A 21,857-nucleotide genomic window follows, 5' to 3' on the forward strand; every position below is an offset into this window, starting at 1 on the left:
GGGAAAGCTTGGGAACCTCTGCCTTATAACCTTTGCATGTGGCTTTATTCACATCACTTTATTGAAACTATTTTCTTGAATGTGACCAGCATCATCCTTCTTAATAGCAAAATCAATTATATTTATTCTCATATGTTTTATTAGTTCCTGTGGCTACTGTAACAAATTAGCACAAACTGGATAGCTTCAAACAACTGAAATTTATTTCCTCTCAGTTCTGAGCCCACAATCCAAAACAGCTGCCATTCCTCTGGAGGCTTTAGGGAACTATCTTGCCTTGTCTCTTCTAGCTTCTGGTAGCTGTTTGCATTCCTTGACTTGTGACCAAATCACTCCAATCTCTGCCACTTTGGTCACATTGCTTAATCTCTTCATTTCCAAATAAAGTAATATCCAGAGGTTCCAGGATTAAGATGTGGGCATATCTTCGGGGGGGGGGGGCAGTTACCATTCAACCTACTATAGATGTCTGAGGCTTCTGACACTCTTGATCATTGCTTCTCTTTCTTTGATGCTGCATTAAACTGATTTCCTGTCTTTTCTTAAATGTTTATTTCTTTACTTTGAGAGAGAGAGAGAGTGAGAGAGTGCACACACACATGCACACACGCACACACACACACACACACACACACACACGTGGGGGAGGGGCAGAGAGAGAGAGAGAGAGAGAGAGAAAACCCAAGCAGGCTCTGCACTGAAAGCACAGAGCCAAATGTGGGGCTCAAACTCATGAACCATGAGATCATGACCTCACTCAAAATCAAGAGCCAGATCCTTAACCAGCTGAACCACAGAGGCACCCCTGATTTTCCTCTTAACTTGGCTGGGCCACAGTGCCCAGAGTGTTATTGTCAAACATGGATGTTACTGTGAGAGTGTTTTGGGGATGAGATGAACATTTAAATTGGTAGACTTTGAGTAAAGCAGATTACCCTCCTTAATGTGGGTGGGCCTCATCCAATTAATTGAGGACCTTATTAGAACAAAGACTGACTTCCTCAGAGCCAGAAGAAATTCTGCCAACAGACTGCCTTTGGACTTGAACTACTACTCTTCCCTGAGTCACCAGTCTGCCAGTTTACCACATCAGATTATGACTCACCAAGCTCACCAAGTCTCCACAATTGCCCAAACTAATTTCTTATTTATTTATTTATTTATTTATTTATTTATTTATTTATTTATTATCTATTTTATTTATTATTGAGAGACAGAGAGAGAGAGAGAGAGAGAGACAGCATGAGCATGGGAGGGACAGAGAGAGGAGGAGACACAGAATCCGAAGCAGGCTCCAGGCTCTGAGCAGTCAGCATGGAGCCCGACGCAGGGCTCGAACTCAAACCACGAGATGATGACCTGAGCTGAAGTCAGACATTTAACTGACTGAGCCATTCAGGCGCCCCCCCCTCTTTTTTTTTTTTAATTTTTTTTTTTAAGCCCAAGCTAATTTCTTAAAATCAACCTCTCTTTCTCTCTCCATGCACACATTCCATTGGTTCTGTTTCTCTGGAGAATCCTGACTAAATGACCTTTAATTCCATCTATGTCTTCTTTACCTCACTTTGCTAACGTACATAAAAAATGAATTAGCAAACTAGCTGTCCTCTGGACTTCAATGTCTCTTGATATGATATCATTACTTAAAAGCAGGCCCTTCTTATCTGCCACATAACTGCCTCCAGACCTAGGAGGACTTGCTTATATTAACCACATTTCTGGTGTCAGGTGTAAAAGTAACATAGATGATGATTAAAATGCTTGATCTTGGAACTGTGAGGCTCGGTTCTTCTATATTCAATCTATACTTGGTAAATCACCTTTCCCAATTACTTAGCAGAATTCAATGAAGCGTTAAACAGAGTACACAATTAGTGTTCAATAAAATAAATTATTTCATTTACCCAGTTCCCTTACTTATGCCCATTTCAAATCCTCCCATTCAATTTATCTTTCTCTTTCTTTCTTTCTTTCTTTCTTTCTTTCTTTCTTTCTTTTTTTCTCTCTCTCTGCTTTTTTTTTATTTTTTGTTTTTTGTTGTTTTTTTGTTTTCTAAATCTTATAGATTCAACTGGTTTGAATTCTGAAAGCAAAACCCTCCTTTAGGTTTCCTTCTTTGTGTCTTGTTCTACTCTTTTTACCTTACCTTGTATTATTTTCTCTTCTGGCCTCATATTGACAAATCCATACTCAATTGTCAAGTTCATTTCTTTCTCTCTCTTTTTTTATTTTTTTTTATTTTTTAAGTTTCATTTTAGAGAGTGTGTGTGAGCAGGGCAGACAGGCAAAGGGAGAGGGAGAGAGAGAATCTGAAGCAGGCTCCATGCCCAGTGCCAAGCCTGAAGTGGGGCTTGATCCCATGACCTTGGCATCATGACCTGAGCCAAAATTGAGAGTCGGATGCTCAATTGACTGAGCCACCCAGGCACCCCTGACGTTTATTTCTTGAAATCCTTTTCTGACTGTTCAATCTTCTGCATGCTGACTATTAAAGCCTCCCCCCACTACCTACAGAATATGGTCCAAGTGCTGTGGAGAATACAGGCAAAAGAAAAAAATTAAACTTCCTTACAATTTGCAACCCATTGACAAGTACTTGAGACAGGCAGAGTGAGCTTTCTCAAGGAGCTCAGCTACCTCCATGTTAATACTTTGCTAGAGGTAAAAGGCAACCTTAGCTTGAAATTAGCTTGAACTCAGGGATCCTGTAAAAAATCCCTTTGGAAACTTCCTTTATCTCTACCCACTTCACCCAAGATATAGGTTACCAATCAGCCTCTGTCATAGACTCTGGGTCTAAATTTCTCTCTTGTCCAGCAAGAGAGGTGGACCCAGGATTAAAATGCAAGAGATGGCTAATGTCCGGGAAAAGACAAGAGCCCTGAATAAGGGCCCTTGCTCCATATTTATTAAGATCAGAAGGCTTACAAACATGATGGGCTTGCACAAAAAGACAATGAATCTGTGAACATTAACTCATGGGCATGAGGGAAAGGGGGTTTTGAAGATATAGGGCATTAGGAGTTTGGGTCAATATAAACCAAAATCCTGGTGCCAGGCAGATGGTTGTTAATGGCAGACAGGTGTCCAGTCTGTTTATCTTAGCCAGCCTAGGGGATAAGACAGGGAGGGCAACCTCAGGGTCAACAAGGCACCTTTCTTTTGCTAATTAGCTCTGCTCTGGACAGCTTCACCCTGTAGAGGCTATAGTCCTGTTGGCTTATTTACCTAATTTGGTCCTTCCTTCCTGTGAAAGCAGCTTTCTGCTATGGTACTAAATTGGAGGACGTTTTTGCCCTGAATACCTAATCTTCTTTACTTCATATACCTTTGTATTGGAGCCTTTGCCCCACCCTCTCTATACTGGGGCCTTTGCCCTGCCCTCCCTATACCTACTTACCTAATCTTGTTTACCCAAACTTGGGTGTGAGCATCCTATGGCTTTGTAATTTTTTTTGCCTTGTTAACCCATCAGTGCAGGCTCAGGGAATGCCTAAGCTTATTCCCCACAATCCTCCAACCATATGGCCCCCTGATATACATGTGAAGGGTCTCCTAACTAAGGTTTTACTAGACAGTAGTAAATGACCTTTTTCCTAACAATAAGTAGGCTCCTCAAGGTCCTGGAAACCTTGCTTCCAAAATTCCTTAGAGACTTGTGCTGTCCTGACCCCCTCCCAACTTGAAAGTATATATTCAACTGCTCCTCACAACCCCAGTGCAGCTCTTTCTGCCCATAGGTCCTGTCTCTGTGCTTTAATAAAACCACCCTTTTTGCACTTAAGATGTTTCAAGAATTTTCTTGACCATTCACTCCCAAACCCCAACATTTCACATCACAAGCTCCTCAGCTTGGCACCCAAGACTCTGCAAAGTCTTTCCCAATTGTGCCCCATGCTTCAGAAAAACTGACACAATCACCCCTAAACATGACACTATATTGTCTCCATCATGTTATTTTCCTAATCTGGAAGACAATTCCTCAGTCTCCTAGTTATACACCCAGATCTTTTTCTGCTGTCCCTGCTTTTCAACATTGAACCCATTCTTTGGAGCCATAGCAACTTCCATGAAGACTTTCCTCAATCTCAATTATATATGAAGTCTTGTTTCTTCAAATGCCTTTAGCATTTTGTGTGTCTATTCTAGTACCTCTTTATTCTTTCCTGTGGTCCCAGATGTACATAAGCTCATTCCAGGCTTCATATTAGACTGTGTAGTCCTTGATATCAGGGATTTTATCTTGCTTCTTTTTGCATCTTGCATGTATTTAGTACTCAATAATTCATTTAATCATTCATTCAGTATGTTAAGTGTTTAAAATTGGGGGTATAATAATGATCCCAGTGCTCTGTAAACATTTCTGGAATTTGAAAAGACTTGATGATTTTTGTTTTGCATATGAGAATTGATGTTGCTAAGTCACTTGTCTTCTGTGAAACTATGAAATAGGGTGCTGAACAGTTTTCTAAGAACATTTCTTTAAGTTATCAAGTTGTATGATTCTTTTGTAATTAAAATTATATATTCACTCAGTAAAACTACTGTTTGGAAACACTTCTGATTTCTTTATGCAATTAAACTGAATTTCTTTTGAAAAATCTGCATTGTAAGATTTTTCTTAAAATACTTCATTTTTACAGTAATTATGTTTTTAGAAGTGATGCTCAGACAGTTATTAAAATTGTGTCCTCTAACCCTTACTCCCTTCTTTAAAAGTTAGCTGATTTAGGGGCGCCTGGGTGGCACAGTCGGTTAAGCGTCCGACTTCAGCCAGGTCACGATCTCGCGGCTGTGAGTTCAAGCCCCGCGTCGGGCTCTGGGCTGATGGCTCGGAGCCTGGAGCCTGTTTCCGATTCTGTGTCTCCCTCTCTCTCTGCCCCTCCCCCATTCATGCTCTGTCTCTCTCTGTCCCCAAAATAAATAAACAAACAAACAAAAAAAAAGTTGGAAAAAAAAAAGTTAGCTGATTTAGGGGAGCCTGGGTGATTCATTTGGTTAAGTGTCCAACTTTGACTCAGGTCATGATCATACAGTTCATGGGTTCGAGCCTTGCGCCAGATTCTGTGCTGACAGCTCCGAGCCGGGAGCCTGATTCAGATTCTGTGTCTCCTTCTCTCTCTGCCCCTCCCCTGCTTACACTCTGTCTCTGTTTCTCTTAAAAATAAATTTAAAAATTTTTTTAAATTAGCTGATTTTACAGTGGCACCTTACTGTTGATCCTACCAACTTATATATTCTTATTTCCTATTATTTGTATGTATGAGTCCTCTGCTCCGATCATGAGTATTTTCCCACTTTTCCTCATCTGTTCTGTCTCTTTGTATTAAACATTTGTCAGAGCTGTCATAAAAATATAATTTGTATGATGGTTTACAGTTTTCAATGAATATGTAGACTTATTTGAGCACAACAGAATCCTATCTGAAAGGCTGAATGAAATGTTATCAGCTTTTATTTTTTAACTCTCAGATATTTGGAAATTGAGGCAAAGAGAGGGGAAGTCAGCAAGTTTCAAGGCTAGAACAAGTGTTTGTAAGAGGCAGAAACCATTTTAAGACAACGTATGCAAGTAACAGGATTTATTATAAGATTACAGGAGAATCTCACGAATCTTAAGGGCCTGGCTTTATCTGTGTATCCCTCTTTCTCTCTCCCTCTCCAAATGGGATCTTGCTACTTGTGCAGTCCAATGGCAGAATGTGGCCACCCTACACTTCCCAAATTGACAGTCACAATTCTAGCCACATGCAGAGATTAAATAGTTGTTTGTAAATGCAACTTCCAAATTCCTAGGAGAGCATATGATTTACCCTACGGGCTCACATTGTAAATCATCCTTGACCAGACCGGACAGTTTATCCAGTACGTACTGCCCCGTGGATGAAAGACAATGACCATCAGAGGGGAGACAGATCTTGGGTTTGGAAAGCAGATTTAGAATTCCTGCTTTTTACAATTTGGTGGAACTAGTGCTTAGAACCTAAGTTAGAAGTCACTGGCTGAAACATGTTCAGAGGGCAGTTAGATAACGTAAATGAATGAAGCTGACAGATGGAGACTGCAGCACCCAGAGAGAGCACAGGCTCCATCTAAAGGGAGTTACTCAACTCCAAGCTGATAGATGCTCTTTGGGAATTTGGGCTCAGGGTATATCTTCTGATTTTCAAATGAACTCAGAATTGCGATTTTATGTAAAATCTCTGTTTAAATCAATGAAAGTAAATCATTTCATTTTACTTTGTGAGATAATTATAGAATAAAGAGCCATACTATTTGCTTTGGGCTTTCCTACATTAAAAAAAAAATCTATTATAGGAGAAAAAGCCTCGCAGAAGCTCTGTGACCATGAACAAAAATTTTTTAACCTCCCTGAGCCACAATTTTCTCTTATACCAATACCAATGTTTCACGTTGTCATGAAAATCAAGTGAGATATTGCGATATGATTTTATAAATCTTTTAACATGTATTAGGTGCTCACTGGATATTAGGCTTCATATCTGCTCATTAGAATTAAGTCTGAAATAATACAGTATGTTTGAAACATACTGTATGTTTCAAAATAATATGTCATTAAAAACAGAGCAAATAAAGTTAGACTGAATTTCCAAACATCAATAGCAATGGTCTACGTTTGATTTCTTATATAGGTTATAAAGCCACAATGTCACTGTTAACTGCTATGTCTTATTTAACATCTTCTTAGAGTTATAAATAATCAAATAGGAAAAATAACTCTTGGTCATAAATATCAAGCATTGAGCAGCTTTTATATGAATGTAATTATAATCCCCAACAATCTGTAATAAACACCTGGCAAGGTTGCTAAAATTTTTAACACAATAGAATGTATCACAGAAGATTCTTTCTTTCCACTCAGGCTCTGTGATGCTTGAATGAGTCACCGAAGAAACAGAACAAAGAGTTTGGGTTTAAAGATCAGTTCAAGCAAATAATATCTCTTTATTACTCTCTCCTGAGTGAAATCTAGACGGAGGTAATCTTAATAAGTGATGTGCACTTTCTAATGGAAGAAACAGGGAACACTTTGGTTCATAAGAGTTGTTGATAATGATAAAGAGGCATATTGGAATAAAAGTGCAGGAAAGCACAAAGCAACTAGCTTTTTAATGTACTATTTATAGTGGGATTTTCACCCTGCTTTGGAGACATGCCTTAGCAACAAAATCTTGAACCTCATTGTCATGATCTCTAAGGTCTTCATGTGGGTAGGATGGTTTAAATGGCTAATGGGAATATTATCAAGCCATTTTGAAAATAGAGTACTCTCTCTCTTTCCTTTTTTCTGTCTTTTCGTGATACTAATTAACACCTAAAAAGATCCTCTACAGCGTGCACAGAAAAGCCTAATACTGAGTCTGCAATGGGGTACAATCTTCTATGTCTTTTAGGTATTTTTGTCATCACAACAGAGGCTACTCTAGTGTTTCTGTGTTAGAGGAATTAGGACTAGAATCTGAAATTTTGTGAGAAAGCAGAGTGAAGGGGATTGTGAAGTTGAGCTTACACAACAGGGTTTTTTTGTGCTGTGTGTGTGTGTGTGTGTGTGTGTGTGTGTGTGTGTGTGTGAAAGAGAGAGAGAGAGAGAGAGAGAGAGAAATTTGAGAAAACCATATCAAGTAATTTGGAGGGAGGCAGCTGGAGCTAAGCGAGATTATGGAAGAGTTAAAATCCCTTCACCCTCACCCTAAACTACTCTTTGGAAATGCCTGGAAACTATAGTCTCATGGTTAGGATCCAAAATAAATTAACCTTTTACTAAGTACTAACAAAGTCATAACAAAGACTTTATATTAAAGCTTCAATGGGGGCATCCAGGTTGCTCATTTGGTTAAGTGTCCTACTCTGGACTGCAGCTTGGGTCATGATTTCATGGTTGGTGGATTCGAGACCCAAGTCAGGCTCCATGCTGAAAGCATGGAGCCTGCTTGAGATTCTCTCTTCCTCTCTCTCTGCCCCTGCCCACTCATTCTCTCTCTCTCTCTTTCTCCTCTCTCTCTCTCTCTCTGTCTCTCTCTCTCTCACACACACACACACATAGAGTAAATAAATAAATTTTTCTTCAATGTATCTATTCTGTTTTTTAGGGTAGGCAAGATTAAGGTGGTGAATTTTATATAAGGATATGCTAATTAGGGGGTTAACTCCTACATTTTGTATGTTAATGATGGGAGCATTGTACAGTACAATGAATCCCAGAAAAGGGACTGTTGAGAAGTCATTAAATAATTATATTGGATCATATATATTTTTAGTGCCTTAATAATGCTTTTGGTGAGACTGACAGGCACTACACAATATTCTTATTTCTTAACAAGAAAACAGATTTCATTTGCTGTGGCAAGGCACCCAGATAAAAATTTGCATTTCTACCTCCCTTTCAGCTAGATGTGGCCATGTGATTAAGTTCTAGCCAATGAGATGGAAAAGCTGTTGGGCAAGTCTTCTGAAAATCTCCTTAAACCATGCTGGAGAGCCGGTGAGGACCCTCCTGTTTCCTGTTAGAATGAAGATATGATGGCTGGACTTCCAGCTGCTGCTTGGACCTCAGACAACCTTGATGATGAAAGACACAAATTAGGGTAGTGGAAAAGAAAGAAAGGAACCGTGGTCTGCGTTGGTTGTGGCTCTCCTATACCAGACTTGGCATGCCCACCTCCAGACTTCCTTTACATGCAAGAAAAATAACTTCCGTCCTATTTAAGCCACCATTATTTCCAGTCTCTGTTACTAGCAGCCAAATATATGTCATAGGAGAGACATTTTACTTCACCACAACTGTTATGTGTAAATACTCCTTATTACACAGTTCTTTAGTTCGTAGAGAGAATGCTTGGATAGCAGGTTTGTAAAATAAGAGATGTTGTGTTCTCCATGTTCATTTAGCTCTTGAATTTTGGGGAGCAGTTACTGAGAATTTGGACACATGTAGTTTTAAAGGTGAAATTACGGGGAAGCCTGGGTGGTTCAGTCGGTTAAGCATCTGTCTCTTGGTTTCAGCTCAGGTCATGATCTCACGGTTTGTGAGTTTGAGCTCCACATCAGGCTCACACTCACAGGGTGGAGCCTACTTAGGATTCTCTCTCTCTTTCTCTCTCTCGAAATAAATAAACTTAAAAACATTTTTTAAAAAGGTGAAATTACAGTTAGTTGATATTGTACATTCCCTATGCATAACAAGATAGGCAGGGGCAAAGGTTTCCTATAACTTTGCTAAATAAGAGAAGGAAATCAGCCTGGATCTAAAAATATTCCTTTGTAGAAAAGCAGATAAACATGCATTCTTTATCAGATTTAGAAATACTGTCAGTCTTTCAAAATGTTTTTCCATTCTTTAAAAATAAAAACATTTTTAAGCCTTAGTGAGATTCACTTCTACAGTAATTGAAACATTTTAAGAAGCATATTTTTTTTTATGAAATTTATTGTCAAATTGGTTTCCATACAACACCCAGGGCTCATCCCAACAGGTGCTCTCCTCAATGCCCATCACCCACTTTCCCCTCCCTCCCACCCCTCATCAACCCTCAGTTTATTCTCAGTTTTTAAGAGTCTCTTATGGTTTGGCTCAAGAGGCATAGTTTTTGAATGTCAACATTTTCCTAAATGTTGACTCAACCCAATGTTATACAGAAATTCAAAAAGTCTTCACCATATTAAAAACAAACAAACAAACAAACATATTTGGGAGCCTCCTCAATATTCTTTCTGTGAATCTAGGATGTAATCTTACAATCCTGGTTTGTACCTCGTCCTTTGTTACCTCCAGCCTTTCACCAGACATTGTTTTAACTGTCTCTCTTAAATGAGTTCTCACAGACAGCTTCTAAAAGAGAAAACCCTTGGAACAATTTCTCGTCAGTGTTTCCTGTCAGTTATGTTTGACCTGTTGTCAATGGAAAATGGCCCTTGTGGGACAATTGAGTGGAATGGGACCATGGAATCCTCAGAGGCATGTGGACTTGTCCCACGTGTTCTTTCTTTTTACTCACTGCAGCACAGCACATTTTAATACCAGTCATGTGCACCCTGGATCTATTACAGTAAGTGGAAAGGGAAGGTATACCACTGAGAGAAATGGCAAAAGTGTGTCACTTTTGTGCGACACAACGGTTAGGTTGGCAAAGTGTCAGCATTACTCAGATTCTTCCATGTACTTTTCCTTTTTCCCTCCCAGTCATCACTAGCCCTTGCACTTGGCATTTCTGATCAATCTTATTAAACCAGTTGACTTTGATCCTATGACTACACTTGGCTCTCCCATTAAGAAAAAGTTGAGTCTGGAGTGCCTGGGCAGCTCAGTCCATTAAGCATCCGACTCTTGGTTTCCGCTCAAGTCATAATCTCACAATTAGTGAGTTCAAGCCCCGCATTGGGCTCTACACTGACAGTGTGGGTACACTTGATATTCTCTTGGTCTCCTTTTCTCTCTGCTCCTCCCCTGAATGCTTTCTCTCTCTCCCTCTCTCTCTCCCTCTCTCTCTCTCTCTCTCTCTCAAAATAAATATATTAATTAAAAAAAAAAAGAAAGAAAAAGTTGAGTTTGTCACTGTGGATCCCAGATCCAACTCCATTTGGCCTCACTATAGAATTCTTCTGCTTGGAGTCCCCCAACTCACAAACTCAGTGGGCACATCCCAGCTGCCCTCATAGTAATACCCTTACCAGCCCTCCCAATGATGGCGGGGCCTGATTCATTCAGGTTTTCTGAACTGGTTTTCCTTCTTAACTTTCACATCCTGATCTCTCTCTTTTTCCTTTCTCTGAAATAACATCACAGCTTATGTCTTCACACTCCAGCCCCATGGCGTGGCCAGCCGAGTGGGTCTTATCATTCCATTTCTCTTGTCAGGGCTGGTTTCACTTCCTTTGAAAGAAGCTTATTTCAAGGCCCTTACTCACTGGCTATTGTTTCTTCCTGAACCATCTTTCATGGAACGAAAGCACAGGCCTGTTAAATCACAGCTCACTTACCCTGGCTGTAGACATGGTAAAGTCCCATCCACTTTAACTTTCATTCTGTTTGTTTTTAAAGATTATTCTTCCTCCCTGTCTCTCTCTGTCCCTTCCTTCCTTCCTTTCTTCCTTTGCTTCCTTCCTCCCACCACCATGGTCAGTGCTGTGATATTTTTCTTGCAACTATAGCTCATTAACAGTAAACTGGAACAGTGGGGAGAGATCCCCTGTGAATTCTCAGGCATATTCTTTTTTGTTGTAGCGCATCTCAGATAATGCTTATAATGGAGCTGGAATAAGTGTTCAAAAGGATACAGATCTTTCTGTTCTACAGCTCAAGTCTGGAGTAGAAATACATTTGAGATAATAGGTAATGCTAATGAGAAAAATACAGCTCCAAGTGAGGTAAATTGTACTTTTAAGAATCTAGTCTAGGTGTGTACATGGGAGGCTGTATTTCCCAGTGGGAAACGCTCCAGGTCATAATCTCACTCCCACGACTGCCTCACTGTGCGATGCTGACTGTGAGCCGGTAAAGGAGGAAAGAAAGGATGACAGCAGTGGAGTCATCTGCGAGCAACCATATTAGCTCAGAACTGTTGTTGGTACTTCCTTACCTTTGCCAGATGGTTTCTTTCTATTCTCCTCATTGCCATCCTTCTGACATTCTAGTCATTTTGTGATTTTTCCCTGGCTTCTCTGGATGGTGTCCTGCCCTAGCCCACTGGTGCTGAGGCCTCGGCTCTGGACTGTACCTTTTCTTCTGCTTACCACAGGTAACTTGTCCAGGCTCTCACTTGTTCAGCATACCTGCCAGGTAACTGGAAGCCAAGGTGGTAAACGAATTCACAGCAAGGTGCTCATTCATGGGCTCATCAAACATTTATCGAGTACCTCAGCTCCTGTGCTAGGTGTGAATGACTGACCAAGGCTGCCTGGCTGTATTATCAACATACAGCCTGCAACGTTGGGCTTTGGGGTCAAAACATTTCTAGGTTTGAATCTTGCCCAGTCACTTGCTATATATCATCCTGGAAAATTTTATTTAGCCTTTCTGGAAGTCTCAGTTTCCTCATCTGTAAAATGGGGCAGTCAAAACTCCTTGCAGGAGTTTTTGGGCTTTACCAGTAATTACATACAGTGGCTAGCTCCTAGAATAAGTGAAATTAATAGTGACTATCATATTATTGGTTACTCTTTCCATATATCATTTATGGTGACCTTTAACACTAACTCTGAAATTGCCAGGTGCCTTACCAATGAATGACTTTAAGTCTTATGACTCGTTGTGAGAGACATTTGGGGAGTCAGGGAAGTCTTTCTCCCTTCTGACAATAGAACACCCAAGTATCAGCTGTCTGAGGAACCGAAGCAGAGCAAACTGCTGAAGACACAGGAGAGGCGTTATAAGGATACACAGAGGTACGTTTTCAAATCAGGCAGCCTGGCCATGAAATGCCAGGAAACAGCAACAGCAGATCATGACGTGAAAAGTAGGTCACTTGTTTGGAGTCAAGGTGTCAGGTGGCATACAAGGTGAAGAGCCCAAAGCCATAAGAGTAACAGGCTGTGAAAATTGCTGCCGCAGCCATAAACCAAAGAGCTGCCTCCCCGCGTCTGCCAACGGCTAGAACTGCTGGGCGCGCAGCCCTCCTGTGGCCACACTTGCGCACACGCAAAACAACACTGTCACCGTCAGCCGCAGCGTTTTGAACATAGAGGACAATGATAAATCAAGAGACACACAACTGGTTGTGTCCAAGGGCAGGGGGGCAGCGCGAGAGAAAGTGGGAATAAATCCATTGATTCTGTTTGTCACCTAACCCTCTCTGTGTTGTGCTTTCCCCATGCTTATGGCTTCAGATTTTAGTGTGTCAGATTTCTGCATGCCTAAACGAGCCATCTGCTTGTTTGCATACTCTTGTGCATTGAGGAGACATTCTACTATTATACGATGTTTTTATGTCATAAGGATTTTTTTAGGTACTCCTTTGGTGTGCAAGTTATACGGGATTCTGAGCCCAAAGGCTGGGCCTACCACTTCACATGACATTTGAGCAGTTATCTGGGGTTGTCAGCTTGGGAGGAAGGAGAGGCAGACAAAACACTGTTGGACTGGGAGGGATAGTGGGCACGGTGTCTGTTCCACTTCATTACACTCCACATCACCCCGCTCCTTTCCACCCCCCAGTTCTTCCCCCTTATCTATGTTCCCCTCCTGCCCACCACCCTTACCAGTCTAGCACTCTGGAGAGATGGTTGAGATAAAAGTGCAGCTGACAGAGCAGGGGGTTTGGTCAACCCTAGATTTGGAAACTAGTCGTATCCTTGCCATCCCATGCCAGCGTTTCACGTTGGTTATTTGATTTAAGCAGAGTCCACCAAATTTCTTAGGTCTCTGAAGACCTAATTATTAGCTTTTTGAAAAATGAAGTATCCATCATGAACTAAATATTCTTTAAAGTGATGTATTAATATTGGCACCGTTATTGAAAATAAAGTACCTGAGACCCAAACTATGATGTGATGCTAGCACTCTTTCCTCCGAAATCTGATATATATTAGTTTTATGCAAAATGGTATAATTATAATTTCACATACCCTGAAGTCCGTGAAGGGTTTAGAACAAATTGAAGTTATTTGGAAACTAGTAGCTACGAAAGAACACAGAACTATGCCAGCTGCCGGAGCTCTTTCAGCCATTAAGGAGCACAATGGATTCTGTAGCATTTGAGTAGATAAAGGGCCTTTCAAAAGTCCACATTTGGGGTGCCTGGGTGGCGCAGTCGGTTAAGCGTCGGACTTCAGCCAGGTCACCATCTCGCGGTCCGTGAGTTTGAGCCCCGCGTCAGGCTCTGGGCTGATGGCTCGGAGCCTGGAGCCTGTTTCCGATTCTGTGTCTCCCTTTCTCTCTGCCCCTCCCCCGTTCATGCTCTGTCTCTTTCTGTCCCAAAAATAAATAAAAAAACGTTGAGAAAAAAAATTTTTTTCAAAAGTCCACATTTAAGTGAATACAAACACCGGTTCTAATGTGCTCCTTTTTAACAGGAATAAATGATGGGTTAGAAGAAAAATTCTTATGGTTCTCAAGTGTTAGGAAAAACAATTTGGGTGGAAAATGTGCCTTTTATTCTACTCTTGGGAAAGTAAACTCACGGATCTCCATCAGAGGCATTGACCTCACCTGAAAAGATAACAAGCTGGTTAGGGGGATATATTCCTGTCAGGAAGAGTTACATTTTAAAAGTGTAATGACTAAAGATAAAAATTCCCTTTGGGAGAAGAATGAGATGAGTTAGGAGATACTCCCTACGTGTGATTGTGAAGAATATGTACATTTGTTTACTTCATTTGGTGTCCTGACTTGGCAAAAGAAAAATGTGAATTTATGGCTTTAAGTGGCTGGAATACTGGAATGAGCTTAGGATTTTTATAAATTTAGACAGCAATTAAGAAACTCTTCCATTTCTGAAGGCAGTGAAAACTATTTAATTTTTTTAATGTTCATTTATTTTTGAGAGAGAGAGAGAGAGAGCATGAACAGGAGAGGGGCAGAGAGAGTGAGAGGGAGACACAGAATCCCAAACAGGCTCCAGGCTCTGAGCTGTCAACACAGAACCGGACACGGGGCTCGAAACCATGAACTGTTGAGATCATGACCCCAGCTAAAGTCGTATGCTTAACCAACTGGGCCACCCAGGCACCCCAAAAACTATTTAAATATTTTAGAGTTGACTGACAAAGAACTACATCATTCTTTTGAGGTTTTTTTAAGCACCTTTTATTTTTCAGACTATAAATTACATTAACATATGAGCACAATTTCATAGAGTATTTCTGAAGGGACACTCTTCTTTGAAGGGACACAATTCTTCACATTGGTTGATTCCACTTGTCAATGCAGAATAAATAAAAATACATTTTTTTCTAAACTCAGACTCAGACTGAATTATTTCTTTATTCCCCACTAGCATAAAACTTACTTACATTGGCTGTATTAATGCAAGCACAAGAACTTTATTCTTTAGAGAGATGACTTTCATGAAGTAAATTTAGAGCCACTTAGTTTATCTCATGAGTGATGGTGCTATTTTGAAAAACAGGGATGTAAGGAGACTTTTTTTCTTTTTTTTTTTTTTTTTTTTAAATTTTTTTTTCAACGTTTATTTATTTTTGCGACAGAGAGAGACAGAGCATGAACGGGGGAGGGGCAGAGAGAGAGGGAGACACAGAATCAGAAACAGGCTCCAGGCTCTGAGCCATCAGCCCAGAGCCCGACGCGGGGCTCGAACTCACGGACCGCGAGATCGTGACCTGGCTGAAGTCGGACGCTTAACCGACTGTGCCACCCAGGCGCCCCTGTAAGGAGACTTTATGTCCACTTTTGATTTACCTCACTTGAAAATGTGTACTTAGAGAACAGGTATATGCTTGAGCTTATTTGGCCTGAAAATACAGGGACAAAGGTTTCTCCTTTCAAGGACATCTCTATGATGAGTTTGTTTGTAGATCTTCCATGCACCCTCACAGTGTTTAAAACTTGCAGATAAAGCTATCCAAATAGATTCTCACTTCTATCCACGTATGTATAATTGGTTCTAAGCGTTTGAGTGAGTCAAATTTCCTGTCGGGAATAGAAAGTACATAAAAGTAAGTGCTGACATATTGTTTTCATTTTATTTACTGAAAAGTAAAATAAACTTTTAAACAGATGCCTGTTTTCTAATTTACAAGCTACCTTCACTTATACCTTCCCCCCCTACACACACACCATGGCCTTCTTCTATTTTTAATTAGGTACCTGTTCCCTAAATCTTAATATTTTAATATTGCTTTTATGGTCTCAGTTCAGATTTTGATATCTTTTTTAATGGGGTGAGAAATAGGGATTAGAGAGATATGTATGTCCATAATATTTTAAAGGAACTGCATACCTTCATAACACCTCTCCACCTGTTATTTATTTCCATCATTTTCTTTTTCCTTGTCATTTGTTCCCTCAACTGGAAATAACTCTCAACATATCACTCTAGCAAAGCCAATGGGGTTTCCATAATTCTCTGTGATGTGCTGCATAAATTGAGAACACAGGGTTAACATGAAGCCAAAGACACTGAATTGTAACAGGAGAGGCAACATGAGGTCACAATGTACTGGTTGAGTCACTAACTACATGGGGGGAGGAGGGCTTGTTGAACCCGTTGTTCAATAGTTAACCTAATAATTTACTTTCTATGGAGTGGTGTAGACACAGTCTGTGCCAAGCTTTTACTTCCTTTCTTGTTCCTTTATTTTGCTAGAGGAAAAAAAAGACCAGGGGCCTCTGCCTACTTCTGAGTCTATTTATTGCAGGTTTTTCTGATTTTTGATTCTAAAGCTTGACTGGTGGCAGGCTCCACTGTAAGATGTACTTCATTTCCCCTTATGATATTTCAGGAGTGTCGACCCAATAGCATTGATTCTGTCAATTATCATAATCGTGACTGGGTGGTTAAATTGAAATATATATCATTATAGCACAGAACTCATAGGCTGATGCTGAATTCTAGAAAGAGTTGTAATGCCATCCTAACCATTTTGTGGTCCTTTTCTTCCTTCCTTCCTTCCTTCCTTCTTTCCTTCCTTCCTTCCTTCCTTCCTTCCTTCCTTCCTTCCTTCTTTCCTTCCTTCCTTCCTTCCTTCCTTCCTTCCTTCCTTCTTTCCTTCCTTTCTTTCTTTCTTTTTTAATATTTATTTATTTTTGAGAGAGAGACAGCATAAGCAGTGGAGAGGCCGAGAGAGAAAGAGATAGAATCTGAAGCAGGCTCCAGGCTCTGAACTGTCAGCACAGAGCCCAACACAGGGCTCAAACTCAGGAGCCATGAGATCATGACCTGAGCTGAAGTTGGATGCTTAACCAACTGACCCACCCAGGTGCCCCATGTGGTCTTTTTCTATATGGAAAAGATCTAAGCTTGCATTTCCCAGATAAAGGCTGTTGAGTAAATACAGTAAAATAAAATTAGAAGAAGAAAAAAAGCAGAAAAAGAAAACCTATGATTATCTACTGTGTAATTTTCAGATGTTCTAGCTCTCTAGCTCTTCCCAGCATGTAATTAAAGGTGTATTTTCCAAGTGGAATGAATGCATTCCTATAGAAAAATATGCAGCAAGCATTCTTTATTCTGCAGATATGCAATTTCACACATCTTGCCCGCTGTATTGTCCTCACAATCATAAGAGAGCAGGAGGAAATTTTTGCTTACTCAAAAATATAAAACAAATTTGTCTTGAACACCCAGAAACAAATAAATGAGTTAAACCTTCACCACATTTATCTCTCTATAAAAAGTATGAAGACACAAAATGAATAAAATTTGCATTCATTACCACTTGATATAAATTATTTTGCATGATAAAACTTTAGGGATTAAATAGACCTATTTTTGTGTGTGTCCAATATTGTTATTTTTCACATGAAGACATTCTGTGCTGTAGTAAAAATACACATAAGTACATGCAGTGAAACGTAGGTGCCCATGGAGAAGTCATGAAATTTGGAATATCAGTTTTATGCCTGCAAATGCCTGGGTCTCCTAAAGTTTACAAAAACACATTGGGTCCCTGAAGATGTAGAGGTTAATGAACTCATCAAAGGAGATAACAGATTTAGTGGTGGAAGACTTGACTAAAACCCTGGTTCCCATTTTAATTCTTTTTTTAATACTTCAAGTGATATTATTTTCAAGGCTCCTGAGTTATTAAATATTGTATTTCTTTAGTAGGGAAGTGAGGGGATTTGGACCCCTTCTAGAAAGATACATTTTTATGGTACTTTATCTTATTCTGCACATTTCTAGAGTGTCAGCTCTGAGGCCATAGGGTACTACATTGGTTGAGCCAGCTGTGAGTATGGCCATATGGATCTGGGTCTATGATCTTGATTATCTTTTTCATGGCAACAACTATAAAGAAGTGAAAGATAATGGGCCTCAATGCATTTTTTTCTAAATTTATTTTAACATTTATTTATTTTTGAGAGAAAGAGACAGAATGTGAGTGGGAAAGGGGCAGAGAGAGGGAGACACAGAGTTAGAAGTAAGCTCTAAGCTCTGAGCTGTCAGCACAGAGCCCAACGTGTGGCTCGAACTCACGAGTAGTGATATCACAACCTGACCCCAAGCCACCCAGGCTCTCCATAGGGCCTCAATTGCATTTTTTATGAACTTCAGGAGATCCAGGTGTTTGTGGGTATGAAACTGATGTTCAAGATTTCAGACTTCTCTATGGGCGCCCAAAATTCAGTGCACGTGCTTGTGTATGTTTTACAAAGGCACATATGTGGGTTGACTTCTATGAAACATCAGTCTTAGGAAAACACAGCTCTTGTGTGAACCCAGATAACCACACACACTCGTATCAAAATAAGATTGTTCTTTTCTTTTCTTTTTTTAAAGATTTTAGTTTTGAGTAATCTCTGCACCCAGTGTGGGGTTCAGATTCACAACCTCAAGATCAAGAGTTGCATGCTCTGACTGAGCCAGCCATGTGCACCAAGATTTTTCTTTTCTTGTTGTTAAATCTTGCAGAGAAACTCTCGGGAAATAATAAATACTTTGGTTTTGCAGATTCAAGTAAATTTATGATTAATGCTTTTTCAGTAATGATGTATTGTAACATAGGTCAGTTATGTGACAAAATTAATGTCAATTATTTTTAGAGTGTCTATAACTTAGTATCTAGACGTTCTTAAAGGTCTAAGAAGCCCTTTAACTTTTCCATTATGTTTTACAAATATTCTAGGAAAAAATTCTATGCTATAATGATATTTTGGAATTAAATTTTGTTTTATGTTTATTTATTTTTGAGAGAGAGAGAGAGCAAGCAGAGGAGGGGCAGAGAGAGAGGGAGACACAGAATCTGAAGCAGGCTTCAGGCTCTGAGCTGTCAGCACAGAGCCTGATGCAGGGCTTGAACTCACAAACCACGAGATGATGACCAGAGCTGAAGTCAGACATTTAACTGACTGAGACACCCAGGTGCTCTGGTATTTTGGAATTAAAGGAAACTCTTTTTAGCTTTTCTGGATGTGTCTCTCTTAAAGGTAGTAAACCTATTTTGGGACAAGACATTCATACACAAAGATACCTGTGGATTCATAGAGCAGAACACAAATTAATGTCAAGTAATATACAAGTAAAATGCCATTAAAACAAGCACTATTTGTGATGGTGAAAGTTATTTTGCTAGTAATCTTGTTATATCACCTGTTACTTTTGTGAATCCTTCTATACCTTTAGGCAAAATTAGTGGTTCAGTTTTCTGTGTTCTCATGGGCTACTTCTTCCTCAGTTTCTATACTGTTTCTCATGGGATACCTTCTTCTTTAGTTTCTATACCATAATGATGGTATGTTTACCTGCCTGTCTTTTTCTATACAGGATGAGCAGGGATGATGTTCTCTTAGCTGTTCCTATGGTAGACAGCAAATGTTTGCTGAAAAGATGAATTAAATATTGCTTGAAGTAAGTGCCAATTTGTTGAAATTCGAAAATATTTTTTCTCTTCAGAGACTTCTATTTAACAGAATATTATTTAACAGAATATATTTAACAGAATGTTATTCTGACAGTATTAGGCCCATTGTACAAACTGGACCCACATAATATGTTTGAGATACTAAATAAAAGTCATGGACTCAGCATATGATATTTTTCAATTAAAATTGTGGTGAAGCATAGGAATTTATTATAAAATGTGAGGCCTTTCACTAGAGCTGCTATCTGCCTGAATGAAACTTAAAGATCTATTAGGAAGATAATAGATGTGCCAGGAGATATCAGATGTTTTACTTCTATTATTTCATTTAATCTTCACTGTGGTCTATATGGTATATATTATCAGCCAAATATTTCAGACAAGGTTGTCTATCTCAGAGTATGTGGCAAAGCAGGATTATTACCCAGGCATGTCTACTTCCAAAATGTCTACCTTCTTCCCATTACACTACACACCTACTCAAGGTGTAAGATAACCACATTCTTTTAGGTAAGACTGAAAACCATATCAAACAAAATTATGTAAGTGAGTTTTTTGGGGGGAGGCACCTGGGTGGCTCAGTAGGTTAAGTGTCCAACTCTTGATTTTGGCTCAGGTCATAATCTCACTGTTGATGGGTTCAAGCCCCAAGGAGCACTCCTCACTGTTATCGCAAGGCCTGTTTGGGATTCTCTCTGTCTCCCTCTTTCTCTACTCCTCCCCGCTGTGTGTGTGTGTGTGTGTGTGTGTGTGTGTGTGTGTGTGTTTTCTCTCTCTGTCTCTAAATAAATAGATAAACTTAAACAAAATTTAGGTCGATAGTGAATTTATTGGAGCACCTTCCACATCAGTTCAAATGTTAATTTTCAGTTGTTTTCCTGTTACTGCAGATAAGAAACATTCTGAGTCAGCTTAGTAGTTTTAAGTAATTACTCAAGACAAATTACTTATGCTAATATATACATTCTCACAGCACTAAAATACTAAAACCTAGATGCAAATGTCTAGCACTGATTTTTCAAAAACAGCGATCAATCCATTAGCTGAGGTTGGAGGTAAGGGAAACAGAACAGACATGAGGAAGTTCATTATTACAGACAGGGCACACTTCTCAAATTCCTCTCATCAAATAAGTCCATCAAATTCACACACAGAACCCAGCCCTCCACAGACCTAGGAAGCATTCTGGTCAAATAAGCTGGCACTGCTCCTTCCCAAAGCAGGGCGATTTCACTGAGATGAGGAGCTTGCTGGGGATCATTCTGGGGAATCTGGGGATCCGGCTGAGATGTGGCTGGAGAAGAACCTAGCCCTGTGGGGAGAATGCAGAAGTATCAGTGTCGGTGCCAGACTTTACCTTGGCAGGGGTGAGTGCTGTTCCAGGCACTGTACCAGTCCTCTCCATGGGAACTGAGATGTTGGGGACCACGGCTTGAAGAAATGGGAAGCACAGGATGAAATCAGCAGACAAACGGGGGCCTGCCTCACATGGTTTCCCCAAACTCTGTGCCATGCTGAGGGGGACTTTGGAATTGTTAAAAAGAAAACCACAGGCTAAGCCATGCTTAGGCTTAAGACACCAAATTGGGGCTCAATACTTAATCCAATTACAGCTTCAACTTCCCTCAGAAATGTGGTCTCAGCTGGTTAGTCAGGAATCTTCTGGTAGCACCTATGGGCTAATCTGTCACATGGGCCCTGTCTATCCCCTCCCCCAAAGGAAGACAAGGTAGTCCACCTAAGAACACCCCCTGTTTTTCGACAAAGGGGAGGTGACCTTGCCTGGAACAATAACTTGCTTGCCCTGCCTTCCTTCCTACAAAAACTTTCCATTTTGTAGAACTCCTCAGAACTCCCCTCTCCTTGCTGGGTGGGATGGTGTATAATTCATGAATTGCTTAAAAAAGCCAGTTAGATCTTCAAATTTACTCAGTTGAAATTTTGTTCTTTAACAGGATCTGTGACAAGAGAGGCTGGTGTGGAGACTGGGATGCAGGGTGAGCATGAGGGAAACCGAGGTGATAAAGCCCATTGAGAGTGTGCATTGTAGGCCTCAAATGCTTTAAGAGGCTGTGACCAGATGGGTAACCCACAGGACTGCAAAAGGCTGTGTTGGAACAGCTGTTTTGCCATTCAAGAATGGAGGCCCAACAAAACCAGTTCTTCAAATTTTCCTGAGAAACTATAAATTCAATTTTTTTTAAATGTGAAATGTACTGGTTTTAAAATATTTACAACTGAATTAAAATTTTGAAATAGTGAGAGAGTCAAAGAAAATAATCTACAGGTCAAACTGCCACCCATTTGCAAGCTTTGGTGTAGGGCAGCTATTTGGGACTCTGGAAGGAAAAGACCCACTT

The sequence above is a fragment of the Prionailurus viverrinus genome, chromosome B4, assembly GCF_022837055.1.
Source record: "Prionailurus viverrinus isolate Anna chromosome B4, UM_Priviv_1.0, whole genome shotgun sequence".
NCBI classification, from domain to species: domain Eukaryota; kingdom Metazoa; phylum Chordata; class Mammalia; order Carnivora; family Felidae; genus Prionailurus; species Prionailurus viverrinus.